General features: G+C 36.5%; 2 long non-coding RNA genes across 8 annotated transcripts; both read right to left on the bottom strand.

Moving 5' to 3' along the window:
* Positions 1 to 3248: 3248 nt before the first annotated feature.
* Positions 3249 to 10274, bottom strand: LOC106095751 (uncharacterized). Of its 5 annotated transcripts, XR_009397183.1 has the most exons (8): positions 10064 to 10274; positions 9925 to 10005; positions 9757 to 9857; positions 9424 to 9678; positions 8456 to 8637; positions 8056 to 8387; positions 3521 to 3702; positions 3251 to 3413 (listed from the first exon to the last, which is right to left on the bottom strand). It is a non-coding gene; the product is annotated as an uncharacterized LOC106095751 (long non-coding RNA). The 5 variants fall into 5 exon arrangements; XR_009397182.1 differs by having other exon boundaries at positions 3249 to 3702; positions 10064 to 10269; XR_009397181.1 differs by lacking the exons at positions 3251 to 3413; positions 3521 to 3702 and having other exon boundaries at positions 7903 to 8387; positions 9424 to 9657; positions 10064 to 10272.
* Positions 10275 to 10804: 530 nt separating this feature from the next.
* LOC131995129 (uncharacterized) lies at positions 10805 to 14107 on the bottom strand. Of its 3 annotated transcripts, none has more exons than XR_009397177.1 (6): positions 14025 to 14107; positions 13882 to 13962; positions 13713 to 13813; positions 13395 to 13634; positions 12427 to 12608; positions 10805 to 12358 (listed from the first exon to the last, which is right to left on the bottom strand). It is a non-coding gene; the product is annotated as an uncharacterized LOC131995129 (long non-coding RNA). The 3 variants fall into 3 exon arrangements; XR_009397178.1 differs by having other exon boundaries at positions 13395 to 13613; positions 14021 to 14106; XR_009397176.1 differs by having other exon boundaries at positions 14021 to 14097.
* Between the last annotated feature and the right edge of the window lie 5808 nt (positions 14108 to 19915).

Genomic DNA, 19915 nt, shown 5'->3' with positions numbered 1-19915 from the left:
TTCCCCATTTGAATTCTATCTAAATCTATTGCCAAAACCCCTTGAAATAAAACCTACCTTAAACCTAATATTGCTTATTTTCCCTTTTTTATACCTTATATCTAAATTGCACAAAACCCCTACCAACAAAAATGAAATAAATGAAAACATTGAATTTACAAATCGAATTACAAACAACATATATGAAAAGGTAAAACAAAAATATAGTTTAATCCCTAAACAGCACTTTTGTTGTCATAATAAATTAATATGCCGTCATTCCAAGCGCCAGGGAACATCTCATGTTGAACTTGCCAAAGGCAATCGCCTTCCTGTACAGCAGCTTCCATTGCCATGTATGCGGCTTCTGTGGTCGAAAGACCCTCTGTAGTTTGTCGCTAACCCACTGTAGTTTGTTCCAGCATATGACGCCATGGTGAATAAACACGTACCATATGCACGATCATTTCTCCGACACGACACGACACCAGCGTAGCCAGCATCATGATATCCAAGCCAAGATATATTAATTTACAGGTAGTGGCAGTTGCCCAACAGCAAAATATTGAGTGCACTATCGGTCAAAATCAGTGATTAGTACAACTCTGATTTTGAGTATTTTACTAATTTGCGCCATTTTTCGTTGTTTGTGCATTGTATGGTTCTTAACTATAACACACACACACAACCAAAACTCGTTGACAGATGGTGCACTTGGCGAGAAAAAATTGTACTCGGCTGTTTACGGTCAATTAGTTTTGTCATGATCCAAGCATTCCTAAATTTGCATCTTTCTTGTAGGTAGTACTCGTGTTAATTGTACCCTTAAGGTACCAAAAGTCACGCTTCACAGCGGCCCAATGCGACTTATCATAGTTATTGTTGAAATTACTCATGTAATTCACAGCGTAAACTTTGTCTAGTATTGTTCCTTGAACCAAATAATGAAGACAGCCAAAAGCTTCTTGATATGGGATGTTATCAGGACATTTCGAATCAGACTTAGCATTTAAATCAAGGAGTGTTGAAACCGGGTTGCAGTCATTCTTTATGAAACGTTTTAGAAATACCTCGGCATAAATTGACTGATCAATATAAATCTCACCTTTATCTCAGTTTCTTTTTCTTTTCGACTCTCCCAATTCCTTCATAGAAAAAATATTTAACAATTATGCCTTCACAATTAATTTAAATGGTGTGTTGTTTGTGAAAATCAAAAAATCATCAACATAAACGGAGATGATGAATATTTTGGTGCCACTTATATCAAAATAAATGCATGGAACCAACTTCGATTGCTTTAGTTGAAAATTCTTTAAAGCACAATCAAACTTCTTATTCCACTGTTTACTATTGTTTTGCTGCACATTCTCTCTGGTGTCTCCATAATTATTTGTTCTTCCAAATCACCTTTCAGAAAGGCCGTCACTGCATCCATCTGCTCAATATCGAGATCATATTTGGCCGCTGTCAACAACAAATAGCGTACTGGTTTAAAACGCCCGATTAGCGAATATGTCTCCTGAATTGTCGTCGCGGTTCTTCTTGAACGCCCATTATTTTTTTATTATTGACTAGGTTGGTGAGAGCTGAATGACCCTCATACTGCCAGGGTATCCAGAAAATTAACTTCTTCTTCCATTTAATGCGGCAGTGATGCATTAAGTGTCAAAATACACGATTTCATGTACAAAATTCGAACCACGCCAAGTAGATTATAATCCGAATACAGAGTTATGTGTAACTGTAATCTACCACTATGCAATATGTAATCTACCAATATGCAACCATAAGCTGCACACCGACCCAGCTGTTCGCGGCTGCTCTTAACGAAATATAAATGCAAATTCAACCGTAGATTATTGTTATAGTCAACCAGTTATTATTGTTCATTAATGACTTGTATTCGATATCCATCGCTTGCCTCCACTGTTTACCATCACTGGCAATTCATGCTTCATCCGTTGAGGACCTTCGTGTTGAAAAATGCAATTCTTCAAACCAATCAACACGCCAAAAATCAAACAATCCAAAAAATCAACACGCAAAATTTAAACAATTTTCAACTTTGACGACTTTAAGCATTATCTACATGTGAGAGCACTGTATAACGCTCTTTCAAGTGTCAGAGTTGAAATTTTCTTAACTTTACCGTGTGGCTTTCGTGGGATTAGTGTGCAGAGTTGCATTTTTGCAATGCGACACTTGAAAACAAAGCTCAACGTGCTCATTCTGTTTTGTCCTTAAGAGGTCAAAAAGACAGTCAGTCTTCAATAAAAATAAATAATAGTCATCCTTTCGAACAGGCTTTAGAGTGCGAGCTGAACGACGTACGCCACCATTTTCATTCATTGCCAATTCGATTTCGACTTTACTTTGCTCAAGAGGATCATAAAATATTGTACCAGCGAACTTCAGCGTTAGGCGTTTTTGCAGTAGACGCCTTATTTTTAGAGGTGTTTGCGACGTACCTATTTCTGGAGATCGTCATTTTATTCTGCCGACGCCGCTGTTCGTATCGATCGAGACGATGGATTAGTTCATCAACCGTGTTAGGGCCTTCTATGTCCGAACTGTCATCAATCGTTTGAATTGAAATGAAATAGCAGACACAAGATTCGTGTGGTTTCAAGTGAATGTGGTACACTTGAGGACGTTTAGCAGTCTGGCCTTTAATTCGTCATATGATAATAGGCCCACATTGTCGACATACCTTTTTGCTGTTCCTTCCAGTCTGCGACGCAATCCAACACATTTTTCTTTTTCGTTAAACTTATAAATAGCTGCATAGTCGTCGTACAGCATTAACCATTTCCTAACGTCGATCATGTGCAGCCTATGTATATACCCAGCGCCACCTTTACGGCACTAATATGACTCCAGCGACACCTGCTGTCTATGTCTGGCCCCCATCAGGAAGAGAGAGAGATAACCAGCTGATACCAACCTGTCATTATGGCTGCCCCATATGTTTTGTTGGTGCCGCCTGGAAGACCTACTTCATGATGGAGGTCAAGCTGACTAGAGCTCTCAAAATTAAGAGTCCTTTTTGGTTTGGATTCGGCAGAGAAAAGGAGTTGGAATTGGCGTCTACACAACCAAGAAAAAAAAAACGAACATCAAAGTTTTAAAATTGCTTTATTAGACTTTTGTGGTTAGATGTACAAAAAGAAAAAGGCTTAAGTTTAATTAAGTGAAAAATTTAAAGAAACGTTAAAGAATAATAAACAATTATAAAGCCTTAAAAGCTAAAGCAAAATAAAAATAAAATAAACAAAGCTTGAAATGTTTAAGTGATTGAAAGTCAAAGGGCAAAGAATAAAAAGTTGAACGGTTTGAAAAGCCTAAGTACAAAAGAAATAAATAAATTGAAAAACTGAAATGAAAGAAAAGTTATTAAGATCTGAAATGAAAGAGAAGTTAAACAAAAAACCCTGAAAATAATTAAAAAGAACTCAATAATAAAAAACCAAAAAGGAAGAATTGTTATGTTATGTATAATAAAAATAAATATATAAAGTTAACCGAAAACTAAAATTACCAAACGCCTAACATAAGTGTCTCCACCTCCGCTGTCTATCGTGGGAACATCCGACTACTGGGTGACATCGTAGGCACTGGTCAGCCGACAGTGCGCCAGGTTCCCCTTTCTTCTTACGTACATTTACGGGATACATTCCAGGACTCCTACGGACGGACAGAACTTGTAGACAGTTTGCTCTCCTACGAATACAAGAAAGAAAAGTTAATTTATTATTAAAGCGGCTAGACAGACAAAAACTATATAGTTTTTTAAAGGACTGAAACGTGTCTTAGTGCCCACTGAAAGCGGATCAAGGCGGTAAGTGTAAGCGAGGACAATTCCAGTATGATTACTTAAATTTATGTGTGAAGCTGTTTTTCTGTTCCATCCAGAGCTGGTTTAAATTTGGTTTTTTTTTGTCAACTGTCTCTGGACATGGTGTGTTGGACAGAAAATATGGGCACCGCTGCCGTCTAGTTCATAACATAATTACCAGATAGTGTACCGTATACAGCTGAGTACAATTTTTCCTCGCGAAGTGCACTATCTGTCAAAGAGTTACGAAAAATTCAAAACACTCAAAATGAGAGTTGCACTAATCCCTGATTTTAACAGATAGTGCACTCAATATTTTGTTGTTGGGCAACTATCACTACCTGTAAATCTTGGTCTAGCTCTGCCAAGTAAATACGTTATATACTTAATTTGCTTTGTTCGTCTAACTCCAACTCACGGATTCTTAACCTGTGTATTTCCCCTTCCTCAGAAAGCAATGATTGATTTCTGCTTGTATTGCCACTGTCGACTAGAGCACTAGTAAGTGTGTCGGCTTCTTGGCCACTGACGGCGGGGTGTGTTTCATATAATCGGCCTGTCCAGGGATGGATTTGTTAGCAGCATATTTAATGACATCAGAATGTAATTTAATGGCAGCGGGCACGGAAATAACGGCAGTGGATTCGGTGGCGGTAGAATTGTTGTCTATGGGTTCGGTGTTAGCGGGTTTGATGGCAGTGGCAGCAGTATTGATGACCATGAAGTCAGTGTCATCGGTTTCAATGGCAGTTGCAGCAGGCTTGATGGGCGCACATTTGGTGGCAGCGGATTTGACGACAGGGGACTCTTTGGCAGGAGAATTGATGTCCACAGATTAGATGTCAGAGGGTTTGATGGCAGTGACTGCAGGATTGATGATCATGGATTCAGTATCATCGGTTTCAATGGAAATTCAATTCCAGCGGCAGTCGTAAATCGATTCTTATCTCTCGATATGTAAGAAATCTTGTAATTTTCTCCGTTTCAAAATGTATAGGTAAATAAGTTGCACTCCACACCTGATATTTGTAGTGATCCCTCTTTCGATAACTGAGTTGTTTGTAATAAATAAAACGAGTGGTCGTTGTTCAATACAAAATCACAAACAATTTTTTTATTAGCGGAAACAGCATTGCTCTGCCATCTTAGAGTTGTCATACTATATACAGATCTATATTACATTACCATATTGCTACAATCTATTATACACAGTCGTACCCACTACAACAATTCTGCTGACTTTATGTTTACCCAAATTCATTTGCTCCTCTCTTAAGGCTGGTACTATATTCGCTTTTCATTCTGATATATAATACTAAAAACTACATGGTTGAAAATAAAATTACATTACAGAGTTGTGCTTCAAGTTAATTAAAATTTATCGATATCTAATCATGCGAACAGCTAAGAACAATTTTTTATTCTTGTTTTGATTTTTGCAATAAACCTAAGTGTCAAATGCTTTTTAACTCAGATATGATTTTCTAAGATATTTAAACAATGCTTTATTTGATATGATATTCCACACATATGCAACAAAACAGAGTTATAATGATGAAAATACCACCTTAAAACACATTTAAACAAGATGAATTGTAAACAACATTTATTTCTAAAACCATTTTGACATTTGCATTTACGGCATTTGTCAATTAAGGTGGTTTTCTTGGGAGTTAAGACACTACTTTGCGTACGGCAACACAGAATGACACTCGATTTCAGTCGTCAGGTCGAACCCTGGACTTTGTGCTGATCAGACATTCTTTTTTCTACTGCGTGATATTTTTACAGTTTTTACTGCTAATTTATCAATACTATCTCTCCAGACATCCTATTGCATAACTGCAACGCGATGCCAGGATCCCTGCCCCCCGACATGGATTGTGATGTCGTGGAAGAAGTGGCCTCAACTTCAAAGGTGCTTAAGCCGGCGAAGCCAATTCAAAACAACAATAAATCTACAAGCCCGCAAAATGAGCGCAAAAGACAAAAGCTTGAAAACCCTAATTTGCCGCAAAATGTCGACTTATCGCAACTTAATAAAAATCATTTGAACAATCTACCGAATGATCAAAACAAATTCGCAGTACTAGGTGTTTTGAGTGACAAGTACAAGCCAAACCAAGCAAACGACTGATTCTAAGATTGCAGCTGAACCTAAAAGGAAAACTTGGTGCCCTCCTATTTTCCTATATGACGTCAACGTAAAAGAGTTAGTGGATGATCTGCGCTCCAAGATCCCTGATAGCTCTTTTAAGGTAAAAACGTTAACAGAAATAAAAGCAAACTATACTTCACTGACGTAGCTACACATACTTCCATGATGGCTATTCTTCGTGCTAAAAACATCCAGTCTCACTCCTTTACTCCGAAGGAACTGAGACAAGAGTCAATAGTCATACGTGGTCTACATTCCGAAACTGAGACTGACCAAATCCTTGCCGAACTGGAGGCTGTAGTTCCTGAAACTGTTGCTACTGTTTCAAAATTCAAAACTCCTGCTTCAATAAAAAACAATGTAGACACTGGCTTGTTTTTAATTTCCTTAAAACCTGGTAAGAAAATTGGCGACGTATCTAACATACGTGGAATTCTTAACCAAATTGTTACATGGGAAAAACCGAAAAGAAAAGGAGAGCTACAATGTCATCGTTGCCAAAAATGGGGCCATATATCGCGTAATTGCAATGCGATGTATACTTGCGTCAAGTGTGACAAGCAACATGAACCTGGGGAATGTGCCCGAGTAAGGACAGATACCTCAGAACCATTCTGCGCAAATTGCAAACAACCGGGTCATCCAGCAAACTGGAAAGGATGCCCCATTTTTAAGAAGTATATGGCTGCTCGTTGAGAGAGGATAAATAAGGCGATACAAACGAACTCCATTGCAAAAAACAACGTGAGTAAAGCAATAAATATTCCATCTAGTTGTCTTGAAAAACCCTTCGCAAGTCTTTTCCAAACAACTACCCAAACCGAAAAAATCGTCTATCATTGATCAATTCCTTAGTCTTGCCAATTTCTTCTTGGAACCTGAGGAATTATCAATCGAACAGGAAATCAGTATATTCCTAATGGATTATCAAACTATGTCAAAGGCTGAGGCAAAAACTGAGTTTTTGCGTCTTTTCAAAAAAGTTAAATCTAATGATCCATAGATCATTAAATCTGCTCACTTTCAATGTAAGGTCACTTGTAGACCGAAGCCGTCAAATTGAACTTCGTAACATTCTTATGAACAACAAAATTGATATTGGTCTAGTCCAAGAAAGCCATTTGCGCAGAATCAGGAATGTGAAAATTAATGAATACAACTTTATTTATGATGGCTCGCCATTGGGTGTAGCCATTCTAGTTAAGAACAATATTAAGTATAATAGGATTGTGGTTTCAGATCTTGGAATGCACTCTGCCTTTATACAAATCGACTCGCTTTCTAACAACACACAAAAGAAAATCATAATTGGCTCTATTTACTTTCCATGTAACTATGCTGCGCAGAGACTACAGGCAGATCTTGATAGACTGTTGGATTTGCTTTCTAGATATGATGGATTCATTTTAGGAGGGGACCTAAATTCTAAAAGTTTATCTTGGGGTGACAGTACTGAGAACTCTAATGGCAAAGTCCTTCATGCCTGGCTGTTAGACCATGCATTGGATGTGGTTCGCCTCTGTGACTCCTCTCCCTCATATCCGAATGGCCCATCATTTCTGGACCATTTCCTTGTCAGCCCGAATCTCATCAATCCATTAGACTTGAATTACAAGGTCTCAACTCTCTCCACTTTTTCGGATCATTTCCCACCCAAAATGGAATTGAGTTTAATCTCATCGGAAATACTTACGTAATCGCCGCGAATGTACACTTCTTATAAAGACACCAACTGGCACAATTTTCGCAATGATATAGACGTCTCAACATTAAATATTATGCCACCTGTAAACAGAAATCTGGAGACTAATGAAATTGATGACTTCATTGCAGAATTCAACAACGTTGTCATTTCTGTTCATGATGCCCATTCGCGAAGAATTCCTCTAAGAAAAGATCATTTTCCACTATCAGAGAAAGTTAAAAATTCTTTAAAATAAAGCACAATTGGCAGAAAGATCTCAAAAAGATCTTTCACAGAACCGGCCATAGACAAAGTCAGGAGTATATTATTCTTTCGAAACAAATACAGCTTCTGAAAACAATAATAAAAGAACTGGTAAACATTGAGCATACACACCATTTCAATAAAAAAGTAAAGAACATCAAGCCATGACCCACGGCTTTTAAAGAAATCTACAACATAGTTGGAAGGTCGAAGTCTTTCCTTTGTCATAGTATTTCGCACGACAACACTTTAATTTTCAACCGACCGGAGATTGCTGAAAAATTCCTAGTATCGTATGAGGCAACTTTTAGCCAGACAACTCCAGTCATAGATTTTGACTCAAGGGTGGCTGACTTCCTTTCTCCAACACCTCGCCAAATATATACATTCAGCGACAGCTTCCCGGCAGTCCAAAATCCTGATACCCTCCATTTTACTAGTGTCGATAAGATTAAAGGAGTAATCTGCAATATAAACAATAAGAAGTCAAGCGGGGTTGACGGAATTTCTAATTTCATCCTTCGACAATTACCTTTATCGTCTCTGCAGTTCCTCGAATGCATTTTTAATAACTGCATAAACTTGGGTTACTTTCCATTGGGGTGGAAAATGGCCAATATAATCCCCATAAAGAAGAAGCCAAGCAGCAAAACGGTGGCGGAATATCGGCCTATCTCCTTGCTTTCAAATGTCGGCAAAATATTTGAGCATATCCTAAAAGAAAAAATTTAAAACGATTTCATTATTAATCCCATTTCAAATTATCAGTTTGGGTTCAAAAAATTCCACTCTACCCAACATGCACTTTTAAAATTTCATACGGATATTATTCAAAACCTAAGGGCTCAATCGTGTACAATCGCCATTGCGCTGGACATCGAGAAGGCTTTTGACTCTGCATGTCATAAAGTAATATTGTACAAAATGGTGGAACTTGATATGGATCCTTACTTAGTAAAGACTCTCAACAGTTTCTTCACAAATCGTCAGTTTACGGTTCAAATTCAGGACACAATTTCGTCACAGGGCCAAGCTCTGAGTGGAGTTCCTCAAGGAAGCGTGCTGGCGCCCTTATTATTTAACCTCCTCTTATGCGACTTCCCCCATATCTGCCAGGACTCACAAGCCATCCTTTATGCTGATGACTGCATGATTTATGCTCATCATTCCTCACCTCAAGAAGCGTTAAATATAGCATTAACACATTTTAACTTAATAAACGGCTTCTACAGAAAATGGGGAATCAAAATAAATGCAGCGAAATCAGAAGCCATCTGCATCAGGAATGCCTCGGGAAAATGTCCGAGGAATGTAGTACCAGAAAGCAAACGACTTAATCTCTCACTGGAGGGCACCAATATTCAATTTAAAACGTCAATTAAGTACCTAGGCATTAACTTCAGCAACCTAATGAAATTTAATAAACACGCAAGGGCCACTCTACAAAAGGCAAAAAAATAGCAGGGTACTTTTCATCCCTATTTAACAACAAGTACTTACCACAAAATACCAAACTGCTTTTATATAAAGTGGCCATTAGGACTGTGCTGCTTTATGGATTCCCAACTTGGTTCTCCATCTCACCAGTAGTTGCTATGGAGATGGAAATCTTTGAACGCAAAGTCCTGAGAAAGTGCGTCAACAAAAACTACCAGAATCCAACGAAAAGATACTCCAACGCTTCCATATATGATGCTGCAAATATCCAACCACTGCGAATATGCGATGCATCACCTAAAAAGTTTCAGTGAGAAACTTTTAAACCACGAAAACTCACTTTTGTCCGATGTTTTTAATGCAGAAAAAAACATACACTGGTCTGAATCTACTTACTTGTCGCCAATTGCCATTCTCAACGAAAATATTAGCCATAATACAGATCAAAACGCCTTAACACAATTTTACGTAAAGACGTCGCCCGGCTCTCATAGGGGCTAAGGGGAAAATGCAATATTAATTACCTCTTTTCTTTATTCATATTTTAATATGTATTTTACGAACCACATTCACCTAGTTTTTGTAGTTTAATTTCACTTATGTACCTGAGATTAGAGGACGACTCTTGTTTTTTTTTCCTTTAATCTATTAATAATTATAATTATTCTTTAATATTAAGCCGCAGACAATAATTATTACTCACTTACACATCTCGCCTGTGATATCGTGCTTTGCACATTCATTAATGAAAACATATGCTGTGTTTTAGTACATGTATAATCGTATACATATGTCATAGTCTCTTTGTTAACAGACTCGTTGTTATTTATTATAAGTGTTATCTAGTTGTAGTTGTATTATTTATTTTAACAGACACTTAGCTCTGAATGAAAATGTTAAGACCGCGAGCAACCTTGTCTCACTCAATCTCATTGTATGTTCATACATGTATACTCTCTCAAATAGCAAGAAGCTTATATACAACATAATCGAAATTTAGAACAAGACATATATAGTTCTAAGGTTTAGCTGTTAACCGTTCGTTAAGCATTTAATGTCAAAGTAAGAAGAAGACTCAATAAAGAATTTACTTTACTTTACTTCAGTCGTCAAAGTTAAAATTTGTTCCACTTTTGCGAGTTGCATTTTTGGCCTTAAGAAGGATAAGTCCAATGTTCACTTGCCCAGCTGATGAAATATTGCAATTCAGAGTTGTATCCAAACACACTCTTATGCCACAGGGTTTATTTTGATTTTAAAGTTTTTACAACATTTTGTTTATTTTTTCACATTTTTGATGTTTTAATTTATAATTTACACGTTTGTTATAACATCATCTAATTTTTTGGTTGCTACTCGTGACAATGCAACAAAAAAAGTAGAATGCCAATTGACAGTGTACACAGAAAAATATAGACCTCAATTTCACAGATTAAACACGGCATTGACTTATAAAAATTTTTCATCAAGGCTTTAATTGCTTTATTTTTAATATAGGAATTCGATATGTTTTTATCACGGCAAGTATTTGCAAAATAAGGCATACGTTGAATATAATTTTACTTTTACGAATTAAATTGTTGTTTAATAGTATAAATTGTTTATACTATACAAGATTATATTGTGTTCCCTTTCCCACACATAAGTGTGAATGAGTCAAATATATATCTAGCTTCTATCACATACAGACGCTAAAATAAAAAAAAATATCAAGAAAATCAGATATGTGGTTTTTATCTCTACATAAAATGTAAACAAATTCATTGCAAATTCATATTAAGTATTTGTGGATGCATAAATTAGCCATTCTAGTTAAGAACAATATTAAGTATCTGCACTCTGCCTTTATACAAATCGACTCGCTTTCTAACAACACACAGAAGAAAATCATAATTGGCTCTATTTACTTTCCATGTAACTATGCTGCGCAGAGACTACAGGCAGATCTTGATAGACTGTTGGATTTGCTTTCTAGATATGATGGATTCATTTTAGGAGGGGACCTAAATTCTAAAAGTTTATCTTGGGGTGACAGTACTGAGAACTCTAATGGCAAAGTCCTTCATGCCTGGCTGTTAGACCATGCATTGGATGTGGTTCGCCTCTGTGACTCCTCTCCCTCATATCCGAATGGCCCATCATTTCTGGACCATTTCCTTGTCAGCCCGAATCTCATCAATCCATTAGACTTGAATTACAAGGTCTCAACTCTCTCCACTTTTTCGGATCATTTCCCACTCAAAATGGAATTGAGTCTAATCTCATCGGAAATACTTACGTAATCGCCGCGAATGTACACTTCTTATAAAGACACCAACTGGCACAATTTTCGCAATGATATAGACGTCTCAACATTAAATATTATGCCACCTGTAAACAGAAATCTGGAGACTAATGAAATTGATGACTTCATTGCAGAATTCAACAACGTTGTCATTTCTGTTCATGATGCCCATTCGCGAAGAATTCCTCTAAGAAAAGATCATTTTCCACTATCAGAGAAAGTTAAAAAGTTCTTTAAAATAAAGCACAATTGGCAGAAAGATCTCAAAAAGATCTTTCACAGAACCGGCCATAGACAAAGTCAGGAGTATATTATTCTTTCGAAACAAATACAGCTTCTGAAAACAATAATAAAAGAACTGGTAAACATTGAGCATACACACCATTTCAATAAAAAAGTAAAGAACATCAAGCCATGACCCACGGCTTTTAAAGAAATCTACAACATAGTTGGAAGGTCGAAGTCTTTCCTTTGTCATAGTATTTCGCACGACAACACTTTAATTTTCAACCGACCGGAGATTGCTGAAAAATTCCTAGTATCGTATGAGGCAACTTTTAGCCAGACAACTCCAGTCATAGATTTTGACTCAAGGGTGGCTGACTTCCTTTCTCCAACACCTCGCCAAATATATACATTCAGCGACAGCTTCCCGGCAGTCCAAAATCCTGATACCCTCCATTTTACTAGTGTCGATAAGATTAAAGGAGTAATCTGCAATATAAACAATAAGAAGTCAAGCGGGGTTGACGGAATTTCTAATTTCATCCTTCGACAATTACCTTTATCGTCTCTGCAGTTCCTCGAATGCATTTTTAATAACTGCATAAACTTGGGTTACTTTCCATTGGGGTGGAAAATGGCCAATATAATCCCCATAAAGAAGAAGCCAAGCAGCAAAACGGTGGCGGAATATCGGCCTATCTCCTTGCTTTCAAATGTCGGCAAAATATTTGAGCATATCCTGAAAGAAAAAATTGAAAACGATTTCATTATTAATCCCATTTCAAATTATCAGTTTGGGTTCAAAAAATTCCACTCTACCCAACATGCACTTTTAAAATTTCATACGGATATTATTCAAAACCTAAGGGCTCAATCGTGTACAATCGCCATTGCGCTGGACATCGAGAAGGCTTTTGACTGTGCATGTCATAAAGCAATTTTGTACAAAATGGTGGAACTTGATATGGATCCTTACTTAGTAAAGACTCTCAACAGTTTCTTCACAAATCGTCAGTTTACGGTTCAAATTCAGGACACAATTTCGTCACAGGGCCAAGCTCTGAGTGGAGTTCCTCAAGGAAGCGTGCTGGCGCCCTTATTATTTAACCTCCTCTTATACGACTTCCCCCATATCTGCCAGGACTCACAAGCCATCCTTTATGCTGATGACTGCATGATTTATGCTCATCATTCCTCACCTCAAGAAGCGTTAAATATAGCATTAACACATTTTAACTTAATAAACGGCTTCTACAGAAAATGTGGAATCAAAATAAATGCAGCGAAATCAGAAGCCATCTGCATCAGGAATGCCTCGGGAAAATGTCCGAGGAATGTAGTACCAGAAAGCAAACGACTTAATCTCTCACTGGAGGGCACCAATATTCCATTTAAAACGTCAATTAAGTACCTAGGCATTAACTTCAGCAACCTAATGAAATTTAATAAACACGCAAGGGCCACTCTACAAAAGGCAAAAAAATAGCAGGGTACTTTTCATCCCTATTTAACAACAAGTACTTACCACAAAATACCAAACTGCTTTTATATAAAGTGGCCATCAGGACTGTGCTGCTTTATGGATTCCCAACTTGGTTCTCCATCTCACCAGTAGTTGCTATGGAGATGGAAATCTTTGAACGCAAAGTCCTGAGAAAGGGCGTCAACAAAAACTACCAGAATCCAACGAAAAGATACTCCAACGCTGCAAATATCCAACCACTGCGAATATGCGATGCATCACCTAAAAAGTTTCAGTGAGAAACTTTTAAACCACGAAAACTCACTTTTGTCCGATGTTTTTAATGCAGAAAAAAACATACACTGGTCCGAATCTACTTACTTGTCGCCAATTGCCATTCTCAACGAAAATATTAGCCATAATACAGATCAAAACGCCTTAACACAATTTTACGTAAAGACGTCGCCCGGCTCTCATAGGGGCTAAGGGGGAAGATGCAATATTAATTACCTCTTTTCTTTATTCATATTTTAATATGTATTTTACGAACCACATTCACCTAGTTTTTGTAGTTTAATTTCACTTATGTACCTGAGATTAGAGGACGACTCTTGTTTTTTTTTCCTTTAATCTATTAATAATTATAATTATTCTTTAATATTAAGCCGCAGACAATAATTATTACTCACTTACACATCTCGCCTGTGATATCGTGCTTTGCACATTCATTAATGAAAACATATGCTGTGTTTTAGTACATGTATAATCGTATACATATGTCATAGTCTCTGTGTTAACAGACTCGTTGTTATTTATTATAAGTGTTATCTAGTTGTAGTTGTAAAGGGTGATTTTTTTGAGGTTAGGATTTTCATGCATTAGTATTTGACAGATCACGTGGGATTTCAGACATGGTGTCAAAGAGAAAGATGCTCAGTATGCTTTGACATTTCATCATGAATAGACTTACTAACGAGCAACGCTTGCAAATCATTGAATTTTATTACCAAAATCAGTGTTCGGTTCGAAATGTGTTCATTCACCGTAACGTTGCGTCCAACAGCATCTTTGAAAAAATACGGTCCAATGATTCCACCAGCGTACAAACCACACCAAACAGTGCATTTTGCGGGATGCATGGGCAGTTCTTGAACGGCTTTTGGTTGCTCTTCACTCCAAATGCGGCAATTTTGCTTATTTACGTAGCCATTCAACCAGAAATGAGCCTCATCGCTGAACGGTGAATGAACACATTTCGAACCGAACACTGATTTTGGTAATAAAATTCAATGATTTGCAAGCGTTGCTCGTTAGTAAGTCTATTCATGATGAAATGTCAAAGCATACTGAGCATCTTTCTCTTTGACACCATGTCTGAAATCCCACGTGATCTGTCAAATACTAATGCATGAAAATCCTAACCTCAAAAAAATCACCCTTTATTATTTATTTTAACAGACACTTAGCTCTGAATGAAAATGTTAAGACCGTGAGCAAGCCTTGTCTCACTCAATCTCATTGTATGTTCATACATGTATACTCTCTCAAATAGCAAGAAGCTTATATACAACATAATCGAAATTTAGAACAAGACATATATAGTTCTAAGGTTTAGCTGTTAACCGTTCGTTAAGCATTTAATGTCAAAGTAAGAAGAAGACTCAATAAAGAATTTACTTTACTTTACTTCAGTCGTCAAAGTTAAAATTTGTTCCACTTTTGCGAGTTGCATTTTTGGCCTTAAGAAGGATAAGTCCAATGTTCACTTGCCCAGCTGATGAAATATTGCAATTCAGAGTTGTATCCAAACACACTCTTATGCCACAGGGTTTATTTTGATTTTAAAGTTTTTACAACATTTTGTTTATTTTTTCACATTTTTGATGTTTTAATTTATAATTTACACGTTTGTTATAACATCATCTAATTTTTTGGTTGCTACTCGTGACAATGCAACAAAAAAAGTAGAATGCCAATTGACAGTGTACACAGAAAAATATAGACCTCAATTTCACAGATTAAACACGGCATTGACTTATAAAAATTTTTCATCAGGCTTTAATTGCTTTATTTTTAATATAGGAATTCGATATGTTTTTATCACGGCAAGTATTTGCAAAATAAGGCATACGTTGAATATAATTTTACTTTCACGAATTAAATTGTTGTTTAATAGTACAAATTGTTTATACTATACAAGATGTTCCCTTTCCCACACATAAGTGTGAATGAGTCAAATATATATCTAGCTTCTATCACATACAGACGCTAAAATAAAAAAATATCAAGAAAATCAGAAATGTGGTTTTTATCTCTACATAAAATGTAAACAAATTCATATTAAGTATTTGTGGATGCATAAATTAGAAAGAAGTTGTAAATAAATATACTTGTAATATATCGTTGTTTTTTATTTTATTTTTCATTTTTTTTAAATAATTCGCCCATGCTTTGGTGGGCATTTTCAAGAAAATCTAACATAATACAAAATATATAAATATATATATCATACTTTAACTAACATAAATGTTGAGTAACGAAAATACAAACAAAAAACTAAAAGCTATGCGACCATCTTCGACGGCCGTTGTCTGTTTTGATACTGTAGTGCAGCAGTCTGTTTGCTTTGTATTTCATACGTCTAGTTGTTGTTGTATTGATGATATGTAACGTTTCCAACGTCAGCCTCTTGTTGTAATATATCTCGTTATCTATGACTCTCACTCTCTCTAAGTCTGGCTCATGTTGTTCTGCAGCACAGTGTTCTGCTAGTGCTGCTTTTTGGTGAGTATTTTTGGCTCTTAATTTAATATTTTATTTATGTCCTGCTATTCTAGTTTTCAATTTATTGTTGCTTGTTCCAACATAGATCATTGGACAAACAATAGTCCCATTGACGTTGCATTTTATTTCATAAACTATATTTGATTTTTCCATTTTGTCAATCTTAGATTTTGTGTTTGTGAATAGTGATCCAAGGTTATTTGTCGTTTTGTGTGCAATCTTGTAATTATTTTCATCTACGCAATTTGAGTGTTCAAACCTTTCCGACAATTTTGAGACATAAGTGACGGATTTGAAATATGTTGGTTCTTTTTCGTTTACCGTGATAACTACCCTTTCCTTTGGGTAAGAGTAGTTTCATAGTAGTTTTAACACCCTTCCCTTTAGGAAAGGGTAGTTTTAATACCCTTGCCTTTGGGTAAGAGTAGTTTTACTACCCTTCCCTTTGAGAAAAGGGTATTTTTAGTACCCTTCCCTTTTGGGAGAGAGTAGTTTCAGTACCCTTCGCTTTAGGAAAGGGTAGTTTTAGTACCCTCCTCTTTGGGAAAGTTATTAATTGCTTGAGTTATTTTACACATTGAAATCCGATTTTTGTCTGTATCATGGTAATTGATTGGCAAATATTCATTCGTTGAACATATTTTTAATTGTACGAATTAAATTTCACACATATGTAATGCGAAGAAGTGCAAATGAGCCAAATATATGTCTAGTTCCTATTATAGTCAGACACATGTGATGTGGGTAGATAAAATAATTTATAAAATAATAACTGTTAACTAAAAACAATATATTTTTTAAAAGTGTTATCCTGAAATAAGTTCATTCCAAACGAAACAAATTTGAGGACATGGTGGAAGTAGACGAGGTATTTATGAATATTATTTTATTTTAATATGTTTTTATCCCTATATTGTCTTGGAAAATTTGGATTTTTGAGTTTGTCATAAATCCAAATAATAAAATTGTTAATTAATAACACAAATTCAAGCGAATTTTTTAATTGAATGAACAAATTTCTTAACTGAACCACGTTTTTCATTTTTTCTGTGCAGACAAAGGGAGGTGAAGGAGATTCATACCACTTATACACAGGGTTTGAATTCTTACATGTCTGAAAGCTCTAATATTGTGTGCCATGGTGAAAATACTCCAATATAATGTTCAGTCGCTAAACAGGAATAAGAATGCGGTGGAGTTCTTTTTAAAAATTGTGCATTTGATATTGTTGTGCTATCAGAGATTTTCTCTTTTAATAAACTTCAACCTTGTACAACAAAGGCCAAGGATTTGGAAATGGCTATCAATGATTCCAGACTGAAATGTTTGAACAACGGGGGTTGTACGTTTAGGAGGAATGCTGAGATTGAAGGATCTGTTCTTGATTTAACCCTTCTAAGTGCAGATTTGACTGGTGTATGAGAGGCTTACCTGGGAGGTAGCAGACACTTCCCTATAACCGTTGAGTTAAATGCATTTGGAGTAAAAAATGTGAAATTCCTTTCCAAGATGAAGCTTATGGAGTAGCTGAGGAATCTTGAATTGGAGCCAGATATTTCCCACATCAAGAAAACAATAATGGGCGAGGTAGCGTATGCTATAAATGATATAAAGGCAGTTGGCAGCGACAAAAAGGCCAGAAAAACCCAGCTAACTCCGAACACGAAAATGCTTGGAAATTTATTAACAATGTCAGAGGCAGAGGTAATCCTCAGAGAGTCATGTAGAATGAGAAGAATAATAAGGCATATCTTGATCTTTTAAGGAACCAGGTGGTGGTGTTTAGGACCAGAATATAAATATTACTTTGGTGGAAAAACATGAGTCTACTGATCCTCTTGAATTTGAGGAGGTGGGCATGATGGTGTTACTTATGCCATGCTTAAAGCCTTGCCAGGAATACTTAAGCGAGTTATTCTGACAACATTAACAATGCATTTCTCAATAATTCAATCTGTTACAACTAGAGAATCATCAAAGTGGTTCCAATACCTAAGCCGAACAAGGACATCAACAGCTTCCGAAACAAACAAGACAAGCAGGAGAGAAACATGAAGAGGCAAACAAAACAAAATCATATCAAAAATATGTATTTTAATGTAGAGAAATGGGGAAAAAAAATCCCTAAGACCAGGATTTGAATTTCTTGACGATTTTTCAATGCTAGACTATTTGCTTTAACTGTGACTGTGAAAGATAAGCAAGCAAAAGCAACAGCTAAAGCAAATAAAAAATATATTTAACTTGACTTCCTAAACAAACAGTTAAATCATTCAAAGTAAGCCAAGCAATATGAACTTGTTAACAGTGTGTATTCAGTTATATTATGGTGTGTTCTGTGATTCACTTTCACTTTTCACTTCAAATCAATTTGTTGTTATTTCGCAAACAAAAAGCCCAAATTAATTCTTTGTTGTAAGATCCTTTTTTGGTTTTTGGCAGATAATTTCAATGTTATGTCCTTCTATAGGGACTTTCATTCCGCTCTTCAGAACTTGAGAAGCAAGTTTGTCCTTTTTTGGAATAAATGCAGGAGTTTGAACTTGACTTTTAACCCTGAGAAATGTCACACCATGTATTTTGCAAAATCAAGCAACAAAACTATTAATCTGGCAAGGACCATTATAGCACAGTTGCTGCTAATATTCACGGGAGGGTGAACATGCTGTCTGACGTCCATAAGCGGAGGTTTATATCCAAGGATTGCTCTGAACGTTTACAGACGTCTGGTAAGGTCAAAGCTGGAATATTCCAGAACATCCATGACCATTTTCCGCAATATGTAATAAGAAGGTCGCGAAACTGCAGAACAGTATGCTAAGGAGATGTCTTGGGGTAACGAGGTCCACACTTGTTCATAACATATATGCTCTGGCTCATGAGTTGCCTCCTGATCAGAGGGCTGCCGTTGGTGCAATCCGCCACCGTGCCATCAAGCTGATCGTCGTATTGCCAACACACGCAAACAAATTTGTGTGCGTGTGTGTAAACGTGTGCGTGCATGAGCGGAGAATATGCGAGAAAGAAGATAACAACAAAGAGAACGCAAACAAAAATGTGATATCTTAATACCGTCAAACCTGGCCGGCTGTTAATAGCTGTTCGCGTGAGACCACTTTTTTAAATTCGCCTTGCTAACTGCTAAGGAACTTCTTAGGGTTAACGCGAATGACTATAGGTTATATAATATTGTGGTAGACAACCCTAGGGTGAAGTCAAGCTACAGCCAAATTTGTTATTAGTTCAAGGTAATCTTCGACAGCATAGGGTACATCTCCCAGCTATGCCATATAATCTGGGTTCCAAGCCATTGCGGAATTGACTTAAATGAAATCGTGGATGAAATAGCTAAGTTGGACGCAGAATGATGTGTACCATTGGATGTAATGCTTTCTCATAGTGAGGCTCTAAATTCTATTAAGAATAGATTGTGGATGAATTAGAACTCTGCCTTTAATGCTATTTTGAGGGACAACGGGAATTTTGTCCATCAAACTGATGGATAATGTCATTAAAAGCCATGGTTTCTCAAAAAGTTCTGCGGTCCTGTAGATTAACAGGCTTTATAAAGGACATACTGTTGACAAGCGTTACCTACACATGTTAAGAGCCACCTCCACACCAAGACAGGCGGTGGAAACCTGACTCGACATAACACGACATCTTTGAGTGTGTTAAGTTTGAAATTCATTGGAAAATCTATGAATTTTTTGATTGCCGCAATAACTACGAAAGTATTCTAAAACTAGGAATATGGATTTGCATATATCGCCCGTTTTATTTATAATAATCACTAGTCA

This window comes from Stomoxys calcitrans, chromosome 2 (assembly GCF_963082655.1).
Source record: "Stomoxys calcitrans chromosome 2, idStoCalc2.1, whole genome shotgun sequence".
Classification (NCBI taxonomy): Eukaryota; Metazoa; Arthropoda; class Insecta; order Diptera; family Muscidae; genus Stomoxys; species Stomoxys calcitrans.
The sequence above is the reverse complement of the archived record's forward strand: the minus strand, read 5'-3'. Positions and strand labels throughout refer to the sequence as shown.